Here is a 23,955-nt window from a genome sequence, read left to right as displayed (position 1 = left end):
TAGTCAACTGGTTCCACACGGTAGACTTATTCAGAAAGTCAGAAGGCATGGGATCCAGGGAAGTTTGGCCAGGTGGATTCATAATTGGCTTGCCTGCAGAAAGCAGAGGGTCATGGTGGAGGGAGTACATTTGGATTGGAGGGTTGTGACTAGTGGTGTCCCAACAAGGATCGGTTCTGGGACCTCTACATTTTGTGATTTTTATTAACGACCTGGATGTGGGGGTAGAAGGGTGGGTTGGCAAGTTTGCAGATGACACAAAGGTTGGTGGTGTTGTGGATAGTGTAGAGGATTGTCAAAGATTGCAGAGAGACATTGATAGGATGCAGAAGTGGGCTGAGAAGTGGCAGATGGAGTTCAACCCGGAGAAGTGTGAGGTGATACACTTTGGAAGGACAAACTCCAAGGCAGAGTACAAAGTAAATGGCAGGGTACTTGGTAGTGTGGAGGAGCAGAGGGATCTGGGGGTACATGTCCACAGATCCCTGAAAGTTGCCTCACAGGTAGATAGGGTAGTTAAGAAAGCTTATGGGGTGTTAGCTTTCATAAGTCAAGGGATAGAGTTTAAGAGTCATGAAGTAATGATGCAGCTCTATAAACCTCTGGTTAGGCCACACTTGAGTACTGTGTCCAGTTCTGGTTGCCTCACTATAGGAAGGATGTGGAGTCATTAGAAAGGGTACAGAGGAGATTTACCAGGACGCTGCCTGGTTTAGAGATTATTTGTTATGATCTCTGTGGAGAGAAGGAGGATGAGAGGAGACATGATAGAGTTATACAAGATATTAAGAGGAACAGACAGAGTGGACAGCCAGTGCCTCTTCCTCAGAGTACCACTGCTCAGTACAAGAGGACATGGCTTTAAGGTAAGTGGAGGGAAGTTCAAGGGGATATTAGAGGAAGGTTTTTCACTCAGTGGTTGGTGCGTGGAATGCACTGCCTGAGTCAGTGGTGGAGGCAGATACACTAGAGAAATTTAAGAGACTATTAGACAGGACTATGGTGGAATTTAAAGTGGGAGGCTATGTGGGAAGCAGGGTTTGAGGGTCTAAGGGTCCACATAACATTGTGGGCGGTTCTATGTTCTAACGTTTTGGGGCAAAACATCGACTGTACTCTTTTCCATAGATGCTGCCTGGCCTGCTGAGTTCCTTCAGCATTTTGTGTGTGCTGCTTGGATTTCCAGCATCTGCAGATTTTCTGTTGTTTGTGAAAAGGTTCAGTTGTTGTTCGAATCAAACATCAAAATGGGTAAGAAATGTGGCTGAAGTGACTTTGACTGTGGGATGATTGCTGGTGCCAGACGGAGTTGTTTGAGTGTCTCAGAAACTGGCGATCTCCCAAGATCTTCAAGCTCAACAGTCTCTACAGTTCAGAGAGGATGGTGTGAAAACTTTTTTTTAAAATATCCATGAGGGACAGTTGTGTGGGCAAAAATATCTTGTTAATGAGAGACATGAGAAGAGAATGGCCGCCAGAGTGGTTCAAGCTGACAGGAAGGTGACAGTAACTCAAATAACCACGAGTGGAACAGTGGTGTGCAGAAAAGCATCTCTGAACACACAACACATCGAACCTTGGGGAGAATGAACGTACACTCATTAACCACTTTATTAGGTACAGGAGGTACATTATTTAATAAACCAGCCACTTAATATACACGCACTTTGATAATAAATTTACATTGAACTTTCAAACTTTGTATTTCAGCTGTTTAGAGAAGGTCAACAAGGTTAACTTCCAGAAAAAAAGAAGATGGTCCAATGAAGGAAGCTGAATAGGTTGGGCCGATAATTATTAACACTGGGGTGATCAGTCACTAACACTGGGGTTGCGAAGAATAATATATCATCTTTGTGAAATGTAAGATCCTGGGGACAGACAAAGCAGATGCTGGGAGGATATTTCCTTTCATAGATTATGGAGAGTCAGGATACTGATTTACAATAAGAAAATGTCCACTTCAATCAGAGGATTTCTTCTCTGTAGGTTGTGATCCTCTACACCATTGAACAGTAGCAAATGAGTCATTAAAAATATCAAAGCTGGGACAGATAGATTCAAGAGGATAGGGCAAAGTGTTCTGAAAAATAGGTGGCCAAGTGGGTCCTGAGGCCATGATCAATAGGTAGATCAATGGAAGAAGTGCTACACCTGCCCCCACACTTCTTCCCTCACCACCATCCCAGGCCCCAGACAGTCCTTTCAGGTGAGGCACCACTTCACCTGTGAGTCAGCTGGGATGATATACTGTATCCGGTGCTCCCGATGTGGCCTTTTATACATTGGGGAGACCCGCCGCAGACTGGGAGACCATTTCGCCGAACACCGACGCTCAGTCCTCCTGCAGTGGCGGGATCTCCCTGTGGCCACACACTTCAATTCCACAGACCGCTCCCACTCCGACATGTCTGTCCATGGCCTCCTCTACCGACAAGATGAGGCCACACGCAGGTCGATGGAGCAATACCTTATCTCCCGCCTAGGTAGCCTCCTGCCTGCCGCATGAACATCCAACTCACTGACCTCCGTTGATACCCCTGCCCCCCACCCTTACCCCCATCCCTATCTATTATTTTAGTCTGGTTCTCTTTCTCTCTCTTTTTTTCCCTTCTCATTATAATCTCCCCCCAGCCCTACCTTTCTTTTTCTTTTATTTCCCATAATTCTCCACCTTCTCCCTGGCCCATTTCCCTCCAGCCTATCACTTCCCAGCTCTCTACTTCATCCCTCCCCCCACTTCTTATCCCCCCTTGACCATCCCATGTTACTTCACTCCTGATGAAGGGTTTTGGCCTGAAACGTCGTCACTACCTCCTCCCATAGATGCTGTCTGGCCTGCTGAGTTCTGTCAGCATTTTGTGTTTTTATCAATAGATATTATCTATGTCTCTCAACTGTACATTCAACAGCAGGCTCAGGAAGGAAAATTCAATGCTTACTTTTGCATTTGGCCTGGAAACAGTTCCCTGAATGACCATCAAGAAGGCAGGTGCTGAATAATCATTGAGGTAAAAACCTATTAGACGGTTCAATGATCTGTAAACGCCCATATAAACTTTAACATCCCACTATGACCTGGAATGTGATGGTCAAAAAGCTTCATCAGAGTTCAAGAGCTGTGAGGATATGTTCATACCAGACTTGAAGTATTGTGCTCATCTCGGGTTAGGACGGATGTGGAAGCTTTAGAGAGGGTGCAGAGGCGCTTCATTAGGACACTGCCTGGATTAGAAAATGCATCTTAAGGGAAGGTTGAGTGAGCTAGAGGCTATTCTCTTTTGAGCAAGGGAGTATGCGAGGCAATTTAACAGAAGTGTATAAAATCATGAGAGAGAGGCATGGACAGCTAGTACCTTCTTCCCAGGGTGGCAATGGCCAATAACAGAGAACTGCTTAAGGAGAGTGGAGTAAAGTGTGGGGGATGCCAGAGGCAGGGTTTTCCCACATGGGTTTTCTCCAGGGCTCGGAATGCACTGCTGGGGGTGGTCGAACCATCTAAGAGATTCTTAGATAGACACATAGATGTAAGAAAAATGGTTATTGGCCGTATGGGGGGAGGGGGGTGAGTAAGTTTATATAGATTGGTGCAACTCTGTGGGCTGAAGGGCCTGTGAAGTGCTGTGCTGCTGTTATGTTCTACGCTCAGACACAATCTTCATTTCAAAGGTGTACGAGGCCCCAGTGTCAGAACGCTCCCAGTTAAGCAGCCTCACCCTGTGCTGTTAAGATGATCCTGACAGCAGGGAGTCAAAAATGATTCTTGGCGTAATGGTGGGTGTTTGGGAGTTCCAGAGGCTGAGTCTGGAGAGAACGCACGACTGGAGGGCAGCTGGGGTTTGGAGGAAGCCTGACAGTGATGTGTAACTTGCCGCCCCGCAGTGCCAAGGACTGACGGGTATTCAGTGCACGAATAGAGTGCCAAGGACAACCAGTGGGCACAGGGCCAACGCTGACCTGGCAGGGCAAGGGTCCCAAAGCTGCAGGCAATACTCCAGCAGTAATCTCACCAACACTGAGTACAGACATTATTTACTTCCATGTTGCAGAGGTGTTGAAGGCAAAGCTAACGCATGCTCAGCCTCTCTGCTGAGATCAGTTAGCGAGAGGCAGTTGAGCAAGGGAGGTGGGAATAATTCTGATAGTTGTTGGTCTGGATTTTAACTGCCAGCACGCTTCTGATGAGGAACCGCGCTGGTGAGTTAACATCTTGTTGGCAGATTGAGGCTCTGATCCTTTAGTTTGGCTTAAGTTCCACTGAATGAAGAGTTTCCATTTGCCGAAAGAGGAAGCTCTTTTTAAAAACAAAATCAATGAATGAATGCCAGGAACTTACAGAAATAATCGCCACCAAGTCATAAATCACAGGAATGGGCCCCTCTGCTCGTCTGGTCTGTGGCAAGTGTTTTGTTTACAGATTTTAACAGGCCCTTCTGACCCAATGAGCCTGCACTACCCAATTACCCCCATGAAACCAATTAACCTACTAACAGTGCATCTTTGGAAGGTGGGAGGACAGCGGAGCACACTGAGGAAGCTTACGTGGTCATGGTGAGAACATAAAAACAGCAGAATTGAGCCCAGGTCTGCAGTGGCAGCCTGATAACTGCCATGTTACTGTGTCATCCACCCCCCCCCCCCATCCCTCCAAACCTTTCCCATCCATGACATCAGCATCACTGTGTGGTATGACATGGGCAGTCATGGTCTCGTGACCGTGTTTGTTCTTGGCAAACTGCTCGACAAAAGCAATTTGCCATTGCCTTCTTCTGGGCCGTGCGTGAGTGCAGCCATTATCAATGCTCTTCAGAGGTTGCCTGTCTGGCGTCAGTGGTCGCGCAACCAGGACTTGTGATGTGCACCAGCTGCTCATACGACCATCCGCCACCTGCTCCTTTGGCTTCATGTGACTCTGACCTGGGGCTAAGCAGGTGCTACACCTCGCTCAAGAGTGATCTTCAGTCTAGTGGAAGGAAGGAGCACCTTATACCTCCTTTGGTAGAGCTGTTTCTCCACTCTGTCCTGTCGCCTATCCTATCCATGAACCTGTCCAATCACATTTGAAATGCTGTTAATGTAGCTGCTCCAACCTCTGCTTCTGGTAGCTCATTCCATATATCGATCACCCTCTCGTGTGAAAAAGTTGTCCCTTGGACATCTATTAAATCTGCTTTCTCTCAGTCTATTTCCCCAACCCTGTGACAATACGTGCTGTCTTCTTTTGTACATTGGTTGTTTGTCAATCTTTGTTTGTGTGTCGTTTTTCATTGATTCTATTGTGTTTCTTTGTTCTATTGTGAATGCCAGCAAAAAAATCAAGTTCAAGTTTATTGTCATCTGACTGTACATATTTACAACCAAATGAACAATGTTCCTCCAGTCCATGGTGTACTTACAAAATGTATACAGTATCACACACAGCACATCAAACTAAATATTACCATAAATAAGTTAATAAAATATATTTCAAAATGCATGTAGTGCACAGCGCAGGTGAACATTAAACATCGAACAGTATGGTAAACAGTAAACAGCTCACTGTCCTAGTGACAAGACCTCAGTGCTGGCAGGGTATTCAAAGAAGCTGTTACCCAGTCTGGCAGTCCTAGTCCTGTGCTCCTGCCTGCCAGTAGAGGGTCAAAGAGATTGTGGGATGAGTAGTAGTGATCCTCACCTAATCAGTAAACTCCAAGACCTGGGCCTCAATATCCCCTTGTGCAATTGGATCCTGGATTTCCTCATTTCTAGACCCCAGTCAGTTCAGATTGGCAAAAGCATCCCTCCACAATCTCCATCAGCACAGGAGCACCACAGGGATGTGTACTTAACCCTTTCTCTACTCGCTTTACACCTATGGCTATGTGGCTAAGTACAGCTCCAACGCCAAATACAATTTTACTGATGACACCACTGGTGTGGGCTGTATCAAAGGGGCTGATGAATCACCATACAGGAGGGAGATTGAAAACTTGGCTGAGTGGTGTAATAAAAACAACCTCTCACTCAATGTCAATAAGACCAAGGAAATGATTGTAGACTTCAGGAAAGGGAAACCAGAGGTCCATTAACTAGTATTCATTGGAGGATCAGAGGTGGGTCAGGTCAGTAACTTCAAATTCCTGGGTGTCACAATCCCAGAAGACCTAAACTGGACCCTTCATATAATTGTGAAGAAAACATGACAGTGCCTCTACTTCTTCAGGAACCTGTGGAGATTTGGCATGTCATGAAAAACCTTGGCAAACTTCTATAGATGTGTGGTGGAAAGTGTGCTGACCGGCTGCATTATGGCCTGTAATGGGAACACCAATGCTTTTGAGCAGAAAATCCTACAACAGAATAGTTGATTCGGCCCAGGAAATCCCAGGTAAAACCCTCCCAACAGTTGAGTACATCAACATGAAATATTGCCTAGAAATGCACCATCCACCATCAAAGATCTTCACCACCCAGGCTGTGCTCTTCTCTCGCTGCTGCATCAGGTAGAAGGTAGAAGAGCCTCAGGACTCACACCACCAGGTTCAAGAACAGTTACTACCCCTCAACCATCAGGCTCTTGAACAAAAGGGGAAAACTACACTCATTTGAGGAGTCTTTTACCTTGTTATTTCAAGCTCGTTATTTATTGCTATTTATTTATTATCTGAGTTTGCACAGTTTGCTTACAGTTTACAGATCCTGTTTACTGGTGGTGGCATCCGTCGGTCTTGAGAGACCATGGATCTGCGCCTGGAATTTCCAGGGCATAGGCCTGGGCAGGGTTGTATGGGAGACCGGCAGCTGCCCAAGCTGCAGGCCTTCCCCTCTCCACGCCACCGATGTTGTCCAAGGGAAGGGCACTAGGACACAAGCAGCTTGGCACCGGTGACGTCGCAGAGTAATGTGTTGTTAAGTGCCTTGCTCAAGGACACAAACACGCTGCCTCAGCTGAGGCTCGAACCAGTGACGTTCAGGTTACTAGTTACATGATGCCTTGCCCACCAGGCCACGCGCCAACACTGTTTCCTGTTTACTATTACTGTTCTATAGATTTGCTAAGTATGCCCTGAGAGAACAGAATCTCAGGGTTGTATGTGGTGACATGTATGTACTCTGATAATAAGTTTTACTTTGAACTTTGACAAAAAGAATCTCAGGGTTATATATTGTGATGTGGCGACCCACTTCCTAGCGCACTCGAACCTGCTCACAAAGCGGCGCGCGCCGGCATTGAGGCCGGTCCCAAAAAGGGCGCCAAGTCTGCTTCACCAGCAAGGGGAAAAGCCCGCGCACGGGACGGGACTGCGAATACGTGCCCCCTATAGCATTCCTGCCCGGGGAGGGTGGGAACAGGAAGGCTTTAAAGCAAGGCTGCGAAGTTTGAATAAATCTCTTTTGCAACTGCAGCTCACTGACTATGTGTCGTTATTTCAGCGCTATGTGTAGCACACCGCTACAGTGACATATATGTACTCTGATAATAAAGTCACTTTGAACTTTGAACTTCTGAACTTTAGACTGGACCATTCAGACTGCTGTGTCGTTCGGTAATGGCTGATTTATTTTCCCACTCACCCTATTCTCCTGTCTTCTTCCCATAACTTACGATGAATTTTTACTAATCATGAACATATCAACCTCTGCTTTAAATATACCCAACAACTTGGCCTGTGATCATCAATTCCACAGATTGACTACCCTCTAGCTAAAGAAATTCCTCCTCATCTCTTCTCTGAAGGGACGCTGACCATAAAACAGCTCAGAATCAGGTTTATTATCACTGACATATTTTGTGAACTTTGTTGCTTTGTGAGAGCGGTACAGGGCATGACATAAAATTACTGTAAGTTACAAAATAAATCAATAGTGCAAAAGACAACCAACAAGGTGGGCTTTCGTGGACCATTCAGACCTCCGCTAAAGGTAAACTCTTCTCCCTACCTACCACATTCAACTCCCTCAGAATTTTGCCTACTTCACTCAAGTTGCCCCTCCAGTAAAGTTCTAGCAAAATGCACAGAATTAGAAAGGGCATAAAATCGGATAAGTAGTGAAAATCTTTTGTCCTTAACAGAGGTGTATAAAACAAGAGGACATAAGGGGTAGAAGGGGATCTATATAGCAGTGTTTTCACCCAGAGTGCAATTGGAATCTGGAATGCACCCTCTGAGGCTGCCGGAAGCAGCAACCCTTACAACAATTGGAAGTACGAAGGGTGATTGATAAGTTCATGGCCTAAGGTAGAAGGAGTCAATTTTAGAAAACCAGGCACATTTATTTTTCAACATAGTCCCCTCCTACATTTACACACTTAGTCCTGCAGTTGTGGAGCATACGGATCTTTATTTGTAGAAGTCGCTGCCTTGGACCTCCAGAAAGTGGTCCACCGCAGGGGTGATTGATAAGTTTGTGGCCTAAAGTAGAAGGAAATGAGTTATTAACTTCAAACTTTCTGCATAATCACCCAAAGAGTTTAAATGCACGTGCATGGAACAAAAGCTGTGTAATTCATCTCCTTCTACCTTAGGCCACAAACTTATAAATCACCCCTGCTGTGGACCACTTCTGGAGGTCCAAGACACCGACTTCTACAAAGAAGGCATCTGTATGCTCCATGACCACTGGACTAAGTGTGTAAGTGTAGGAAAAATTAATGTAATAGGTTTTCTAAAATGGACTTAGGCCATGAACTTATCAATCACCCCTCGTATTTTGATCAGTCTTTAAATAATCAACAGTAGATTGTGGGCTAAACACGGACTCTGGGATTAGTATAGATGGGTACTCAGTGGCTGGCATGGACAAGTTAAGCTGAAGGCCTATTTCTTATGCTGAATGATTCAATTATCATTCATCACAAATTAGATTATCCCGTAGCCAGTGCACCTCCATTGTGTTGAATCTCCTCTGCTCCAGTGCAAACACATCTTTTCAATAAAATGGTGACCACAACTGCACACAATGCTCCAGCTATTGCCTGACTAAATATTTCAAACATTGCTCCAAAAACTTCCTGCTCATCTGCTCAGTGCTCTGCTTTATGAAGGTAATTATTGCCAATGGCTTCTTCACCATGCTTCAGCCATTGTTGGATGTGCACACTTCGTTTCACAGTGTTTTTCCTAGAGCCCTACCCAAGACTGGTGTAGAGAGTCAAAAAACTGATGGCCTGAATGTTGTGGGACAAACAACTCTATGATTATCATTGCACAGTATTTTCATCACAGTTCAGTCAAATTTAGAAGACCTCTAAATTTATAAAACCTCTTTTTGTTGTTTATTTATTTAGAGATTCAGCACAGAATAGGCCCTTCTGACCCTTTACACCACACTGCCCAGCAACCCCCGAGTTAACCCTAACCTAATCATGGGAAAATTTACAATGACCAATTAACCTACTAACCAGTATGTCTTTGGACTCTGGGGGGAAACCAGTGCACCCGGAGGAAACCCCATGTGGTCACAGGGAGGATGTACTGAGACCTTACAGAGACACTGGAATTATCCACTGTGAGGTTATCCACTTTGCGAGTAAGAACAGGAAGGCAGACTATTATCTGAATGGTGTAGAGTTGGGTAAGGTAGAAATACAAACAGATCTCAGAGTCCTTGTTCATCAGTCACTGAAGGTGAATGAGCAAGTGCAGCAGGCAGTGAAGAAGGCTAATGGAATGTTGGCCTTTATTACAAAAGGAATTGAGTACAAGAGCAAGGAAATCCTCCTGCATTTGTACAGAGCCCTGGTGAGACCACACCTGGAGTATTGTGTACAGTTTTGGTCTCCAGGGTTAAGGAAGGACATCCTGGCTGTAGAGGAAGTGCAGCGTAGATTCACGAGGTTAATTCCTGGGATGTCTGGACTGTCTTACACAGAGAGGTTAGAGAGACTGGGCTTGTACACGCTGGAATTAAGGAGATTGAGAGGGGATCTGATTGAAACATATAAGATTATTAAGGGATTGGACAAGATGGAGGCAGGAAATATGTTCTAGATGCTGGAAGAGTCCAGTACCAGAGAGCATAGTTTGAGAATAAGGGGTAGATCATTTAGGACAGAGTTAAGGAAAAACTTCTCCCAGAGAGTTGTGGGGGTCTGGAATGCACTGGAGGCCAATTCTCTGGATGCTTTCAAGAAGGAGCTAGATAGGTATCTTATGGATAGGGGAATCAAGGGATATGGGGACAAGGCAGGAACCGGGTATTGATAGGAATTGATCAGCCATGATCTCAGAATGGCGGTGCAGGCTTGAAGGGCCGAATGGTCTACTTCTGCACCTATTGTCTATTGTCTAATTGAACTTTGAAGTTCAAAGCCCTGCGTTCTAATAACGTTGTGCTAACTGCTACAGCCTGAATAAAACCATATATATTTTCCTGCAATTACTACAGATTGGTTTCATCCCTCAATTATTTTCCAATAAGTTTTCTGCTCCTGGGGGAAAAAATCTTTTGTCATTAAGCTTGATTTGGGCTACTTGTGATCCTCTCCCCTAATCAATCAACTCTGCATCTATCCATTTTACAACACCAGCAATAACTGTGTGTATAATTGTATTACTATCGAAGTCCCATTGTAGAGTACTGCCTGCTCCTGTACAGCACCATTAGTTACTTCCTTCCAGAGCAAACAGTTAGTCTTTATTACCGCTCATTGTTTTCTGCGGGTCAGGTGTCAGTGCACTTTGACCTTTGCCATCTTTCCCAGGAGTCCTAAACAGCCTTGATAAGTCTTGAAGAGAAAAAAATTACATGTTCCAAAAATCCAAGTTAGCTACTATTTACTGAATTTCACTTCTCATGGTGATTTAACTCCTGAATGAGTTCCATTAAATTTTCGGGATGCGATCTGTTATTTCTGAAATGGCACTGACTGTACTCTGATAGCTGTCCACTCTGCATGTTCATTTATACAATCCTGTAGAAAGCCTTCGAGCATTTTCTTCATGATATATTCTGTGAAACAATCTGTAAATAACAGATTCACGCCCTGCATCTCTTTGTTGTGAATAGTTACGTTATGTTTTAGTTTTAGTTGACATTATAATAGTAATTAAGAAGTTCAAGTATTAAATTGTTAATATTTAAGGAGATAAGAAAATATATTAGATAATCAAAATCAGATTGGTGTCTGATCGCAGGAGAGAGAATTTGTTGAATGCCTATTTGATGACTTTTTAGAGCAGCTTGTGCTTGAACCTAATTGTGGAAAGGCTATTTTAGATTGGGTGTTGTGTAATAACCCAGATCTTATTAGGGAGCTTAACGTAAAGAAACCCTTAGGAGGCAGTGATCATAATATGACTGAATTCATACTGCAATTTGCGACGGTACAAAGCATAAGTCACATGTATCCGTATCGTAATGGAATAAAGGGAATGACAGAGGCATGAGAGAGGAGCTTGCCCAGGAGGATTGGAGGAGGATACTGGTGGGGAGGACAGCAGAGCAGAGATGACTGAAGTTCCTGGGAATAGTTCACAAGGCACAGGATAGACATGTCCTACAGAGGAAGAAGTTCTCAAATGGCAGGGTGGGCAACCGTGGCTGACAAGGGAAATTAAGGACTGCATAAAAGCCAAAGAAAGGGCAAATAAGGTAGCAAAAGTGAGTGGGAAGTTGGATGATTGGAAAGCTTTTAAAATCCAACAAAAGGCAACTAAAAAAAGCTATAAGGTAAAAGATGAAATTTCAGTGCATACTAGCCAATAATATAAAGCAGGATACCAGAAGTTGTTTTCAGTTCTATAAAGAGTAAAAGGAAGGTGAGAGTTGATATTGGACCATTGGAAAATGATGCAGGTGAGGTAGTAATGGGGGAAAAAGAAATGTCAGATGAACTTAATGGGTACTTTGCATCAGTCTTCACTGTGGAAGATACTATTAGTGTACCAGAGGTCTGTGAGTGTCAGGGAGCAGGAGTGAGTGCCATTGCTATTACAAAGGAAAAAGTGCTCAGCAAAGGTCTTAAGGTGGATAAATCACCTGGGCCAGATGGACTACATCCCAGAGTCCTGAGAGAGGTTGCTAAAGAGATAACAGATGCATTGGTCATGGTTTTTCAAGAATCACTTGATTCTGGCTTGGTTCTGAAGGACTGGAAGATTGCAAATGTCACTCTGTCACAATGGTTCTCTCAAGTAATGTTCTGTCTTAGTTTGGAGAAAACCAGAAGTCGAACCTTTGAATCTCTGTTTGATTTTGAGAAAAGATGGGGTTCATTTGCTCGTTTGAGTTCATTGTTAGATTTCCTCCACGATCTAATTGTAAATTTTGGTATAATTTTTTTTGCTGGCGGTTTGATGCTTATCTTTAGAAGCTTTTTGTATGACGCACGGCTCCCGGGTTGAACACCCATCGGGTTCTTTTTTCTTCTCACTTCTTTCTTGCTTTAGTGGGATTTTTTTCTTTTCTTCTCTCTCTTTTGTGTCGCCATATTTTTCAAACCTTAATATTGTTTTTTTTTCTCTTTTGAGACATTGTAAGTGTTATTTACTTTGATGTACTCTATTTTGGATAATAATAATAATAATAATAATAAGATTTGAAAAGAAAGAAAGATTCTATTGTATTTCTTATATTTACTGTGATTGCCCACAAGCTAATGAATCTCAGCATGTAGGGTGACATAAATGTTCTTCGATCATAAATTTACTTTGATCTTTGAATCTGTGGAATTCACTGCCACAGACAGTTCTGGAGGCCAAGTCGTTGGGTATATTTAAAATGGAGTTTGATAGGTTCTTGATTAGTCAGGGTATCAAAGGTTACAGGGAGAATGCATGAGAAAGGTGGCAGGGGAGAGTTTATTGCCCATTCTTGAGTCAGAGAACTCTGAAATAAAGCAATGCAGCAGACTTGATCATTGCAAATCAATGAGTTGTCCTGTTGTCTTCCTCTCGCTGTGAAAGGGTGACACCTCTCTGTCCCCTTACTAGTGAGAGAGCGAGCCTGTGGAATGTCGAATTGTTGGGTGAATGATTAGTCTTTGTTGTACAGTACTGCAGATCATGGCCTTTCCTATAGCTTGCCTGATGGATGGAGAATGCCGATGCTTTCTTTTTGCTGAAGTACGTGGGGGTGAGGGGGCCATTGCTTTGCTGCAGTTTGTGTGTGGAAGTGGGGGGAGTAGTGGGGGCTCAGGGTTCTAACGTTTTTACTGCCACTCATTCTTTGGGGCACTCTTCTGTTTTCGTGGTTGTGAAGAACAAAAGCTTCAGGTTGCATGTTGTATACATTTATCTGACATTGAACTACTGAAGGGATTAAGGGGGATAATAAATCAGCCATGATTATCAGGTGGAGCAGATTCAATGGGCTGGAAGGCCTAATTCTGTTCCTAGGTTATATGGAATTATTAGTGTCATGTAAATGTGATGACCATTTACAACTCTATTCTCTATCCTGGACAGGCAATGGCAATATAATGCGTTCCTTGTTATTAAATTTACATTTTATCGTTGACCTTGAGATCAACTGGACCAGTTACACAAATTCCAAACCTACAAGAGTGGATCAGAGACTGAATATTATGTGGTGAGTGACTTATCTCTTGGTATCTCAGAGCCTTTCCACCATCCAGCACAACTGGATCTTCTCCATTTGCCTGGATAAGATTAGTTTAGATTAGCTTTATTAGCTAGATGTACATTGAAATACGTTATCTGTGTCAATGAGCAACACAGTGCGAGGATTGTGCTGGGCAGTCTGCATGTGTTACCATGCTTCCAGTGTCAACATTGCACGCCCACAATTTCTAACCCTAGCCCGTGCGTCTTTGGAACGTGGGAGGAAACCAGAGCACCCGGAGGAAATCCGCGCAGCCATGGGGAGGATGTATAAACTCTTTACAGACAGCGGTGGGACTTGAACTCCAGTGGTCGCAAGCTCTGTGAAGCATTGTGCTGACCCCTTTGCCATCGTGCTGCCCCAGAACGAGTGCAATAAATGCAGCTCCTGAAGAACTGAAGATTTACAATGGCATCCAGGCCAAAGCTAGCCTTTGGAAGGTCTATTTGGTCAATCCAAATATTTATTCCCTCTAGGTACAGTAATTACATTGTACTTGATCTACAAAATGCACTGCAATTACTCATCCAGGCTCCTCGTACAACACATCCCAGACTAGTGACCTCTGCAATAAGGAGGACAAAGGGAGAAGGTCCATTGGATCTCTTCCTGCAGTCACCAGGGAGGTGGTATTGAGAAATTTGTTAAAACTGTTTCTGGGTCCAAACAGATTTTACCTTAAAATAAATGGCTTGTGAAATGGTTGATGCATTCGGTCCAATTTTCCGAAGTTCCCAAGGTTCAAAGAAAGTAGCTCCTTTGTTGAAAAGGTGAGGGAAACAGAAAGCGGGAAGCTGCAGGTCAGCTAGTTTAACCCTTCATAGGAGGGAAACAGAAGATACTGCTAAAGGCGTTATTACAGAGCACTTGGAAAGAATTCAGGAAAAGTCAATATATTTCTGTAAAAGGGAAATGTGGTCTGATGAAGGAAAAGGGAACTGGTATATACACTCAGTGGCCACTTTATTAGCTACACCTGTACACCTGCTTGTTACTGCAAATATCTAACCAGCCAATCATGTGGCAGCGACACAGTGCATAAAAGCAAGCAGACATGGTCAAGAGGTTCAGTTGTTGTTGAGGCCAAACATCAGAATCAGGAATAGATGTGACCGAAGTGACTTTGACCATGGAATGATTGTTAGTTCAATCCTGGGTGGTTTGAATGTCTCCTGGGATTTTCATGCACAACGTTCTCTAAACTTTACAGAGAATGATGCGAAAGACAAAAAAAAACATCCAGTGACTGGCAGTTCTGTGGGCAAAAACATCTTTTTAATTAGGGGGATCAAAAGAGAACGGCCAGTCTGGTTCAAGCTGATAGTAACTCAAATAAAGACGTGTAACCCTCTCAACAGGCTCGTATGCAAATTTGGCTTGATAGTTAACTCTGCTAACAGCCTTGTGACACAGCAGGGAGAAGGCCACTTCTCATAAATACTATACGTCTGGGGTCAGTATGAATTGGAGTTCAACCATACAGGAAAGTTGGGATGTTCCAATTAACGGAACCTGGACTGAGTGAATGCTGTGTAAATACCGTCCATATACAATTACCGGTCACCAACAAGTGACAAATCATACAGCAGCATAAAATTATAAAGAATGTATATTCACTAATTTCAGCTTTATCAAACAGTCATTAAGAGAAAGAAAAGAAATAAAAGGACTCATTACAGTTAGGCCAGTTTGCATATGACCATTGGAGCTCATCTTTTCCAAAATGTGGGTATAACCATTACTGACGGTCTTGACTTCTCACCTCCAAACACCAGTAGAACTTTCCATCTTGGACGCCTTCATCTCGTGAAGCATTCTTTGCAATAGTCTTCCTGTCTGTCTTTTGGATTGAATCCTATGGGCTGTTTCCTTGACCTTTTCTTCTGTGCATCTCCTGCTAAAAGACCACAACCCCCACTGCTGTCCATTGCAAATCTCTTTCCGCTCACTAGAACCTTCTCCCGGCCCCGCCTTCCTGATTGGCTGACACAACATTCCTAAGTTAAGCAACGTGTCTTCCCATCTTTAGCCAAAACCAAAACATTCTACCAGCAGCTCATGCTGTTTTTACAGAAAACTACTAAAATGAAATACCTCACAGCATAGCAGTGGTGATCTGAACACCACACGTTACAAAAACAGTGTGCAGAAGAGCCTCTGAACATACAAGTCGAACCCTGGTGAGGAAGGGCTACAGCAGTGGAAAATACACTCAGTGGCCACTTTGCTGGATATAAAAGGTACTTAGTAAAGTGGTCACTGAGTGTATATGTTATCTCGATTTCCGAATGGCATTCGTAAGACGCTGATCAAGGGTTTTTATGAAAAATAAATCCCTGTGATGTATAAATCAGCCTGAATATCAGGAAGCAGAATATGCAGCAATGTTTCTTTCTCCGGTTGGCAATATGTGCCGCAGAGATCATCAAAGCTGGATCCTCAGCTTTTTACAAACGGCTTCAAAGTTCAAAGTAAGTATGTCACCATGAGTTTCATTTTCTTGCGGGCATGCTCAATAAATCCATAATAGAATACTAACCATAACAGAATCAATGAAAGACTGCACCGCTGTGGGCATTGAACCAGTGTGCAAAAGACAGCAACTTGTGCAAATGGAAAAAGAAATAATATTAATAAATGAAGAAGCAATAAGCATCAAGAACATGAGATGAGGAGTCCTTGACAGCGAGTCCATAGGCTGTGGGAATGTTTCAATGATGGGGCAAGTGAATCTAAGTGAAGTGTATCCCCTTTGGTTCAAGAGTCTGATGGCTGAGGGGTAGTAACTAACTGTTCCCGAACCTGGTGGTGAGCGTCCTAAGGCTCCTGTCCTTTCATCTGAAAGCATCAAAGGTATGTTTCCTGATGACGTCAAGGAAGAGCCTATCGGTTTTATCCTTCTGATTATTCATAATTTTGTATGTCTGCAGAACTCAGAGCTGTTCATTTTTACCATGAAGTGTCAGGAAGAATCTTCGTTTTCCAGGATGTTCCTGCAACTATAGCAGTGACCCCACTGCAGAGATGAAAGAATTGTGAACATATTAGCTTTTTGGAACGATGGAGGATGAGTGATGAGATTGTGAGAGGCATCGATAGATTGGACAGCCAGCAATTTTCCCCAAGGGCCGCAATAGCTAATACCAAAGGACATCCATTTAAGGTGAGTGGGGGAGAGTTTCGACCTGCATTAGACGGTGGTAGAGGCTGATACAATAGGGATATTATAGGCACCTGGATGTTAGAAAAATGGAGGGTTATGAGCTTTGTAGGAGGGAAGGGTTAGTTCAATCATGGATTATGTATATATAGATTAGCATAACATTGTGGGTTGAAGAGCCAATATTGTCCTATGAATCTATATTGAATCCTTACTTAACCAGTAGTCGGTTTATTTGAATTGTAAATGTTAGAATATTCAGGAGATTTCCCCAGGCAATTTATTGAACCAAATAAAATTGAAATGGCAAAGTTTACTGGCCCCAGTTTAGAGCACTGCTCTAACTGTCAGGTTTAGTATTTTCTCCAAGTCACTTCTGCCAATGTTTATTTACAACAACATAAGGCAAAATGTAACAAAGATAACTATAAACCTTTTGAGTTCTTTGATGTCCAACAATAAGTGGAAAATGTTACACCATGAAGTTCTGATGCTGAAATAATGTTTTGATTCCAGACTGAGTGTCAATGTGATAGTTTTGTTTATCCCTGTCTGTGACCGATGGTTTGTTCTGGTCTACCTGTCTAAATTTGGTTTCCAATCTTTTAAATTCTGAGAATCCAGCTGTCCAGTAACTGGTGCTGCCATGTAAGCCTCAATTTACAGCTGATTGAGTTACAAATTTACATTATCATTCCATTGATGTTTTGAGCTACATGACTTAGATTTATTTATTAATTTTTATTTGTTTATTTAGAGATACAGCGTGGAACAGATTCAGCCCAAGAAGCTGCACTGCCTAGCAACCAAACTATTTAACCCTAGGCTAATCACAGGGCAATTTACAATCCACTGTAACCAACAGCATGCCATCTACAGGGTACACAACGCAACAAAATGCACATATTTTACCCGTCGCTTTTGATTTACAAAATTTCACTGAGAAAAACATTATTTTCAGGATTGCAACTCTTTTGGCAAGCAAAGAATGGCTGTAATTCTTTCCAAGAACAAATTTGCACCAAATTCCAGTTTGAGAGATTTTCCTTCTGCCATTCTAAAGGGCAGTTCCCAAACTGCAATGATAGAGAAATGTTTCATTGGCCTATTTTTCTTGGGCTTTTGTAATGCAAATGGTAACTAACAGAGTTAGAATCTTCAAGCTCCTTCCAACTCACACCATTTTCTTACTGACAAATTTGTGCAAAACTTTTGCATCAAAATTCTGGAATTTAACAAGTACCTCCAAGCAAGTCATTTATAAAAATTATAAACTATTGACACCCCATGATTGAACCCTGGGGCATGGCTAATAGTATTCCATTCATTAAAATAGAAGATTAATTGAATAAACTCTCAGTTATCTGTGCAACAATGTCCACTGATTAGCTTCCACATTTCATAGAAACATAGAAAGCCTGCAGCCCTTCGGCCCACAAAGCTGCGCCGAATGTGTCCTTACCCTCGAAATACCCAGACATACCCATAGTTCTGTATTTTTCTAAGCTCCATGTATCCATCCAGGAGTCTCTTAATCATTTCCGCCTCCACCACCACTGCTGGCAGCCCATTCCATGCACTCACCACTCTGTTTCCATACTTAACGATTAACAGTAGCTATACTTCATATGTAATTTATTAACTATGGAGTATTTTAGAATGTGACGGATATTCACTGTCCTGGCAGGAGATCTTGTGTTTGCTAAGCTAGCTTTCTAAACAATAGCAGCTGCCACTGCTATTGATCAAAACCAGTTGTAAGTAAACTTCCAATCAACCGTCTGCTTAGTTTGTGGTTGTAAATGGAAAGCAGTCTTCAGTTCTTAAAATGGAAAGCCTGAAGTTAAAATAAAGTATTATCTGTAGAAAAGGTTTGAACATAGCTCTGTATATAGAAGATTATTTCATGTGCTTTATTACTGCTCACGATGCAGTATAAAACAATGGACTGGGGTTTGTTTCAAAGTGACAGATTTGGGTTGTTTCAAAGAGACAAGCTGATTCTTAAGTTGTTTAGTTCAAGGAAGTTTGCAGAACAGATGGATAACATAATTTTTCATATCAATAAATGATTTGTTTATAGTTGGGAGTTTTATGCTAGCTTTACAGTATTAGTTGTGAACTAGGAACTTCAAGCTGAGGCCCATGTCTTCAAAAATGCTTTCGGACCATTTGTGTTAAAAGGATATCTGAGGAAATATCATATACATGTTAAATCACCCTCGTGTGAGAATCTGCATACATGTAGAGAGTAGTTCAGGCTTATTAGGAATGGGATAAAGAACATCCAGAAACATGAAGTGAGTGAGAATCCATTTCTCCAGCTTTGTTTTCTGCAACAGATGACTTGTTTTTTTTCATATTGTGGAACGTCTTTTTGGCTTAGAAGAATTGCACCTGTGTTTTGGAAATTCTTTGTCCTTTATGTTTAGGAAATGCTTTGAGCTTTAAAGTTCAAATATCAAATATCAAAGTATGTACGCTGTATACAACCTTGAGATTCGTCTTCTTGCAGGCAGCCACAAAACAAAGAAACACAACAGAACCCATTAAAAAAACACACATACACACCAAACAATGCCAAACATGCAATGTGCAAAATAAAGAACAAATTGTGCAAACGATAAACAAGTAAACAAAATAACACACAGAACATGAACCAGAGGATTTCGGAAAGTGAGTCCACAGCCACAGAGCCAATTTAGTGCCGAGGCGAGTGCCGACGGGTGCAGGCCACGGTCACAGAGCCAGTTCAGCCCCGAGGCGAGTGCCGACGGGTGCAGGCCACGGTCACAGAGCCAGTTCAGCCCCGAGGCGAGTGCCAACGGGTGCAGGCCACGGTCACAGAGCCAGTTCAGCCCCGAGGCGAGTGCCAACGGGTGCAGGCCACGGTCACAGAGCCAGTTCAGCCCCGAGGCGAGTGCCAACGGGTGCAGGCCACGGTCACAGAGCCAGTTCAGCCCCGAGGCGAGTGCCGACGGGTGCAGGCCACGGTCACAGAGCCAGTTCAGCCCCGAGGCGAGTGCCGACGGGTGCAGGCCATGGCCACAGAGCCAGTTCAGCCCCGAGGCGATTTACCCTTGCAGAGTAGTGAGCTGAACCCTCAGCCTTGATGTTTTGATGAAATTGCACAAATAGTAGCTAAGCCCTGCCCCTATCTTCTTGTGTACCCTATCAAGACCCGCAAATCAAATTGTCTGTTTCAGTGAGGTTCCTGCATTCAATTCTGGTCAATCCATTATAGGAAGGACGTGGAGGCTTTGAACTGGGTGCTACGGAAGAGATACACCTTGATGCCGCCAGGATTAGTGTGGTGCATGGCCAAGTGGTTAAGGCATTGGACTAGCAATCTGAAGGTCGTGCGTTCGAGCCCCAGCTGAGGCAGCATGTTGTGTCCTTGAGTAAGGTACTTAACCACAGAATGCTCCAGTCCACCCAGCTGAAAATGGGTGCCAGCAAAATGCTGGGGGTTAACCTCGCGATAGAATACTGTCCTATCTGGAGGGGAGTCTCATACTGTCAGTCGCTTCACGCCATGGAAACCAGCGTATGCTCCGGCCTAATGAGCCTATAAGGGTCGGGACAGACTTTAACTTTAACTAACCACCAGGATTAAAGAGGAGGTACTATAGGGAGAGATTGTGCAAACTAGGGTTGCTTTCTGGAACGGCAGAGGTTACGAGGAGACCTGAGAGAAGTTTATAAATTATAAAGGGCATAGACAGACAGTAGGGTTGAGGTGCCTAATACTAGAAGGCATGCACTTGAGGTGAGGGAGGTAAGTGGGAAAGCTTTACCAAGGATGTGTGGGGCAAGGTTTATTTTACACAGAGTGTGGTGGAGCGCATTGCCAGGGACGGAGGCAGATATGACGTTCCTGGCTGTGTTAGTTGTTAATGCAAAGGCTCATTTCACTGTATGTTTTAATGTATATTTGATAAATAAATCTCAATCTTAGACAGGCACATCAATGTGCAGAGAATAGAGGGATATGTGCCATGTGCAGGCAGAAAGGATTAGTTTAATTACATGTCATTAGTTTAATTAGTTTGCCTGACATCGTGGGCTGAAGGGCCTTTTCCTGTGTGGCACTGTTTGAGGTTCTATTACTTCTCATTCCCCAAAACCAGCGGGTGCAGATTTATTCTGCTGATCTCTCGTCATCGGGCAATCCCTGATCACATTAATCAATTTGGGCAACCATTTCTGCATTCCCTCTATTGCAAATATGACTTTCCTTATGTAGTAAGATGAGACTTTCAGACAACATTCCAGCTGAAATCTCAATCAGGCCTCACAACCAAATGGAGGACAAGTAGTACTGATCAGTAAAAAAACACGAAATGCTGGCAGAACTCATCAGGCCAGACAGCATCGTGTTTTTTTTATTTATTTCCAGCATCTGCAGATTCACTCGTGTAGTTCTGATCAGTCTTCCTTCTAATCAAATATCACAGTGAAATCAGTTATACCACCTCACTTTATTAATGAATTTATAGTGACGCATTGAAGCTCCAACTGATGACTGAGATAATATCATTTGTTGATGAATACAGCATTTCTTAGGATGATAATCAGTTATGAAAATCACTGGCGCTAATTTGAAAAGAAGCTCTGATTACCAGCCTCTCTTCTTCTCAGGTAGAAGATTACACTTGATTGTGGAAGATTTAAAACTCTATAAGGATCATCACTGATATGTTCGGTGAAAGGGAAAAACTCTGCAATACTTTATCTCACACTTAGATCAAAGGTATACTAATTCATTGTCTAAAACTAACTGGGCTGCACCATTGCATGGTATGGAGGAGTCACTGCACAGGATAAGCTGCAGAAAGTTGTAAACTCAGTCAGCTCCATCATGGGCACCAGTCTCCCCAGCATTCAAGAGATCTTCAAGAAGTGATGCCTCAAAAAGATGGCATCCATTATTATGACCCCCATTACCCAGAATATGCCCTCTTCTCATTGCTGCTATCTGGGAGGAGGTACAAGAGCCTGAAGGCACACACTCAACGATTCATGAACAGCTTCTTCCCCTCTGCCATCAGATCTTTGAATGGACATTGAACCCATGAACAATATCTCACTACTTCTTTTGCACAATTTATGTAATTTAATGTTTATCTATATAAAATTGTGAATTACAATACTGTATTAACTGTATACTATAATATACAGTTATATATAATCATTAAATCAAATTAGTTGTGCAAAGAAAGTAGTGAGGTATTGTTTATGGGTTCAACATCCATTAATTTACACACACACACACACACACACACACACACACACACACACACACACACACACACACACACCATGATTCACAACTATTATGTATTGCAATGTACTGCTGCTGCGTAACACCAAATTTCACAACATATGCCGGTGATATTAAACCTGATTCAGAGTATGAATGTTCTTGCAACATTTCACCTGTGAATCTTGCCTCTTCTATTTCCCACTCTGGTCCCTTCCCTCACCTCATCTGCCTTTTACCTTCCACTGGGGCCCCGCCTCCCTCATTTTCTCCTCTCCTGTCAGATTCCTTCATCTCCAGCCGTTTACCTGGCTCCACCTATCACCTGCTAGTCATCCTCCTTCCTCTCCCCCCACCTTTTTATTTAATGCTTCAAAGAATTTTATTTTGCCATGATATGCAAACTTAACTTCCATATATCAAATGAGCAACAATTCTACATCATGGAAAGACTGTAACTCATGTAATTTTAGATTCACTTGACATTTAGTTGAGAACACATGCAGTTATAGAAATAAAATATGATGATTCAATTGGTGAAAAAGCTTGTAATCCTAGAGGTATTTTTATGTCTTTTATTCCACAAATAACTCCCACCATCAGGTTTAAGAACAGTTATTACCCCTCAATCATCAGGCTCCTGAACCAGAGGGGATAACTTCACTTAACTTCACTTGCCCCATCAGTGAAATGTTCGCACAACCAATGAACTCACTGTCAAGGACTCTTCATCTCATGTTCTCCATATTCATTGCTTATTTATTATTATATCTTTCTTTTTACATTTGCACAGTTTGTTGTGTTTTGCACGCTGGTTGTGTGCCCAAGTTGGTGTGATCTTCCACTGGTTATAATATGATTTATTAAGAATGCCCACAAGAAAATTAATCTCAGGGTTGTATATGGTGACATACTAGTACTTTGATAATAAATTTACTTCAAACTTTTGTAATTAAAGATCACTTCTTGTAACTAGTTTTAATGCTAATGTTTGAGAATTAAGATTAGTAGAACTTTGAATTATATCAGGGCCAAATAAATGTATAGGTTTTCAGAAAGTTCTGAAACTAACGTTTGCCCATTGGTTGAAAAAACATTAATCACATATGCATACAATCATAATGAGATTGCAAAGTGAATATGATTTGCAGAAGTTATTAACTCTTCATTGAAACAAAGAAGTCAATATAATAGGTTGGTATTTCAAGTGTATTTTGCAATAACTCAAATCAGGTCATTCTGATATTAGTTAGAATGCCAGTGAAAATGTTTTATGGGTTATTGGGCAACCTATCTTTGAAAAGATTTTGATAAATTGGTGAAGCTTTATAAAAAGGTGTTGGATGAGTCAGGGATTTGTGGCTGTAATCTGCAGTGGGGAGCTGAGAGAAATGAACAGTAATTGCTGAGGAATAAAACTGTAAAAAGCATGATCTAATATTCTCAAATGATTCAAAGATTGCTTCCTGTAAGAATGGAATTAGTAGGCATAAAACAAAAAGTTTGTTTACAGATTTGACGGTAATTGTCCATCCCCACTTCCTAGTGAGAAGGTTCATGATGAGTCATTTGCTTCAGTCCCTGCCCCTTGCATGGCTCCCAGGGTTATGAGGCAGGGAATTAGAGGCAAAAACAGACAGAGATGCACAAGTGGACGTGCTACAAAATGGAGCATAGTCACATATTGTGTCACAAAATGGAGAACTGACTAGCTTTTAGTGGGATTTAACCACATTCCACTGTATGGTCTCACAGACAGGTCTGATCAGCAATGAGACTGCATGAGCCGGATACATGACTTCACTAAATGCCTACGCATTGTTCTGGCTCACAGCATCGCAAGATGACCCAGAGCTGTCTACTTACTGAATGCAAGATGGTTAAACCTTCTCCTTTATACGTAACTAGATAGCCGGTTGGGTACCCATATTGTTATGCTATGTAATCAATTGTTAATCTTATTGGTGTATAGCTAGCTGAGGTTAAA

The sequence above is a fragment of the Hypanus sabinus genome, chromosome 6, assembly GCF_030144855.1.
Source record: "Hypanus sabinus isolate sHypSab1 chromosome 6, sHypSab1.hap1, whole genome shotgun sequence".
Lineage (NCBI taxonomy): Eukaryota > Metazoa > Chordata > Chondrichthyes > Myliobatiformes > Dasyatidae > Hypanus > Hypanus sabinus.
The sequence above is the reverse complement of the archived record's forward strand: the minus strand, read 5'-3'. Positions refer to the sequence as shown.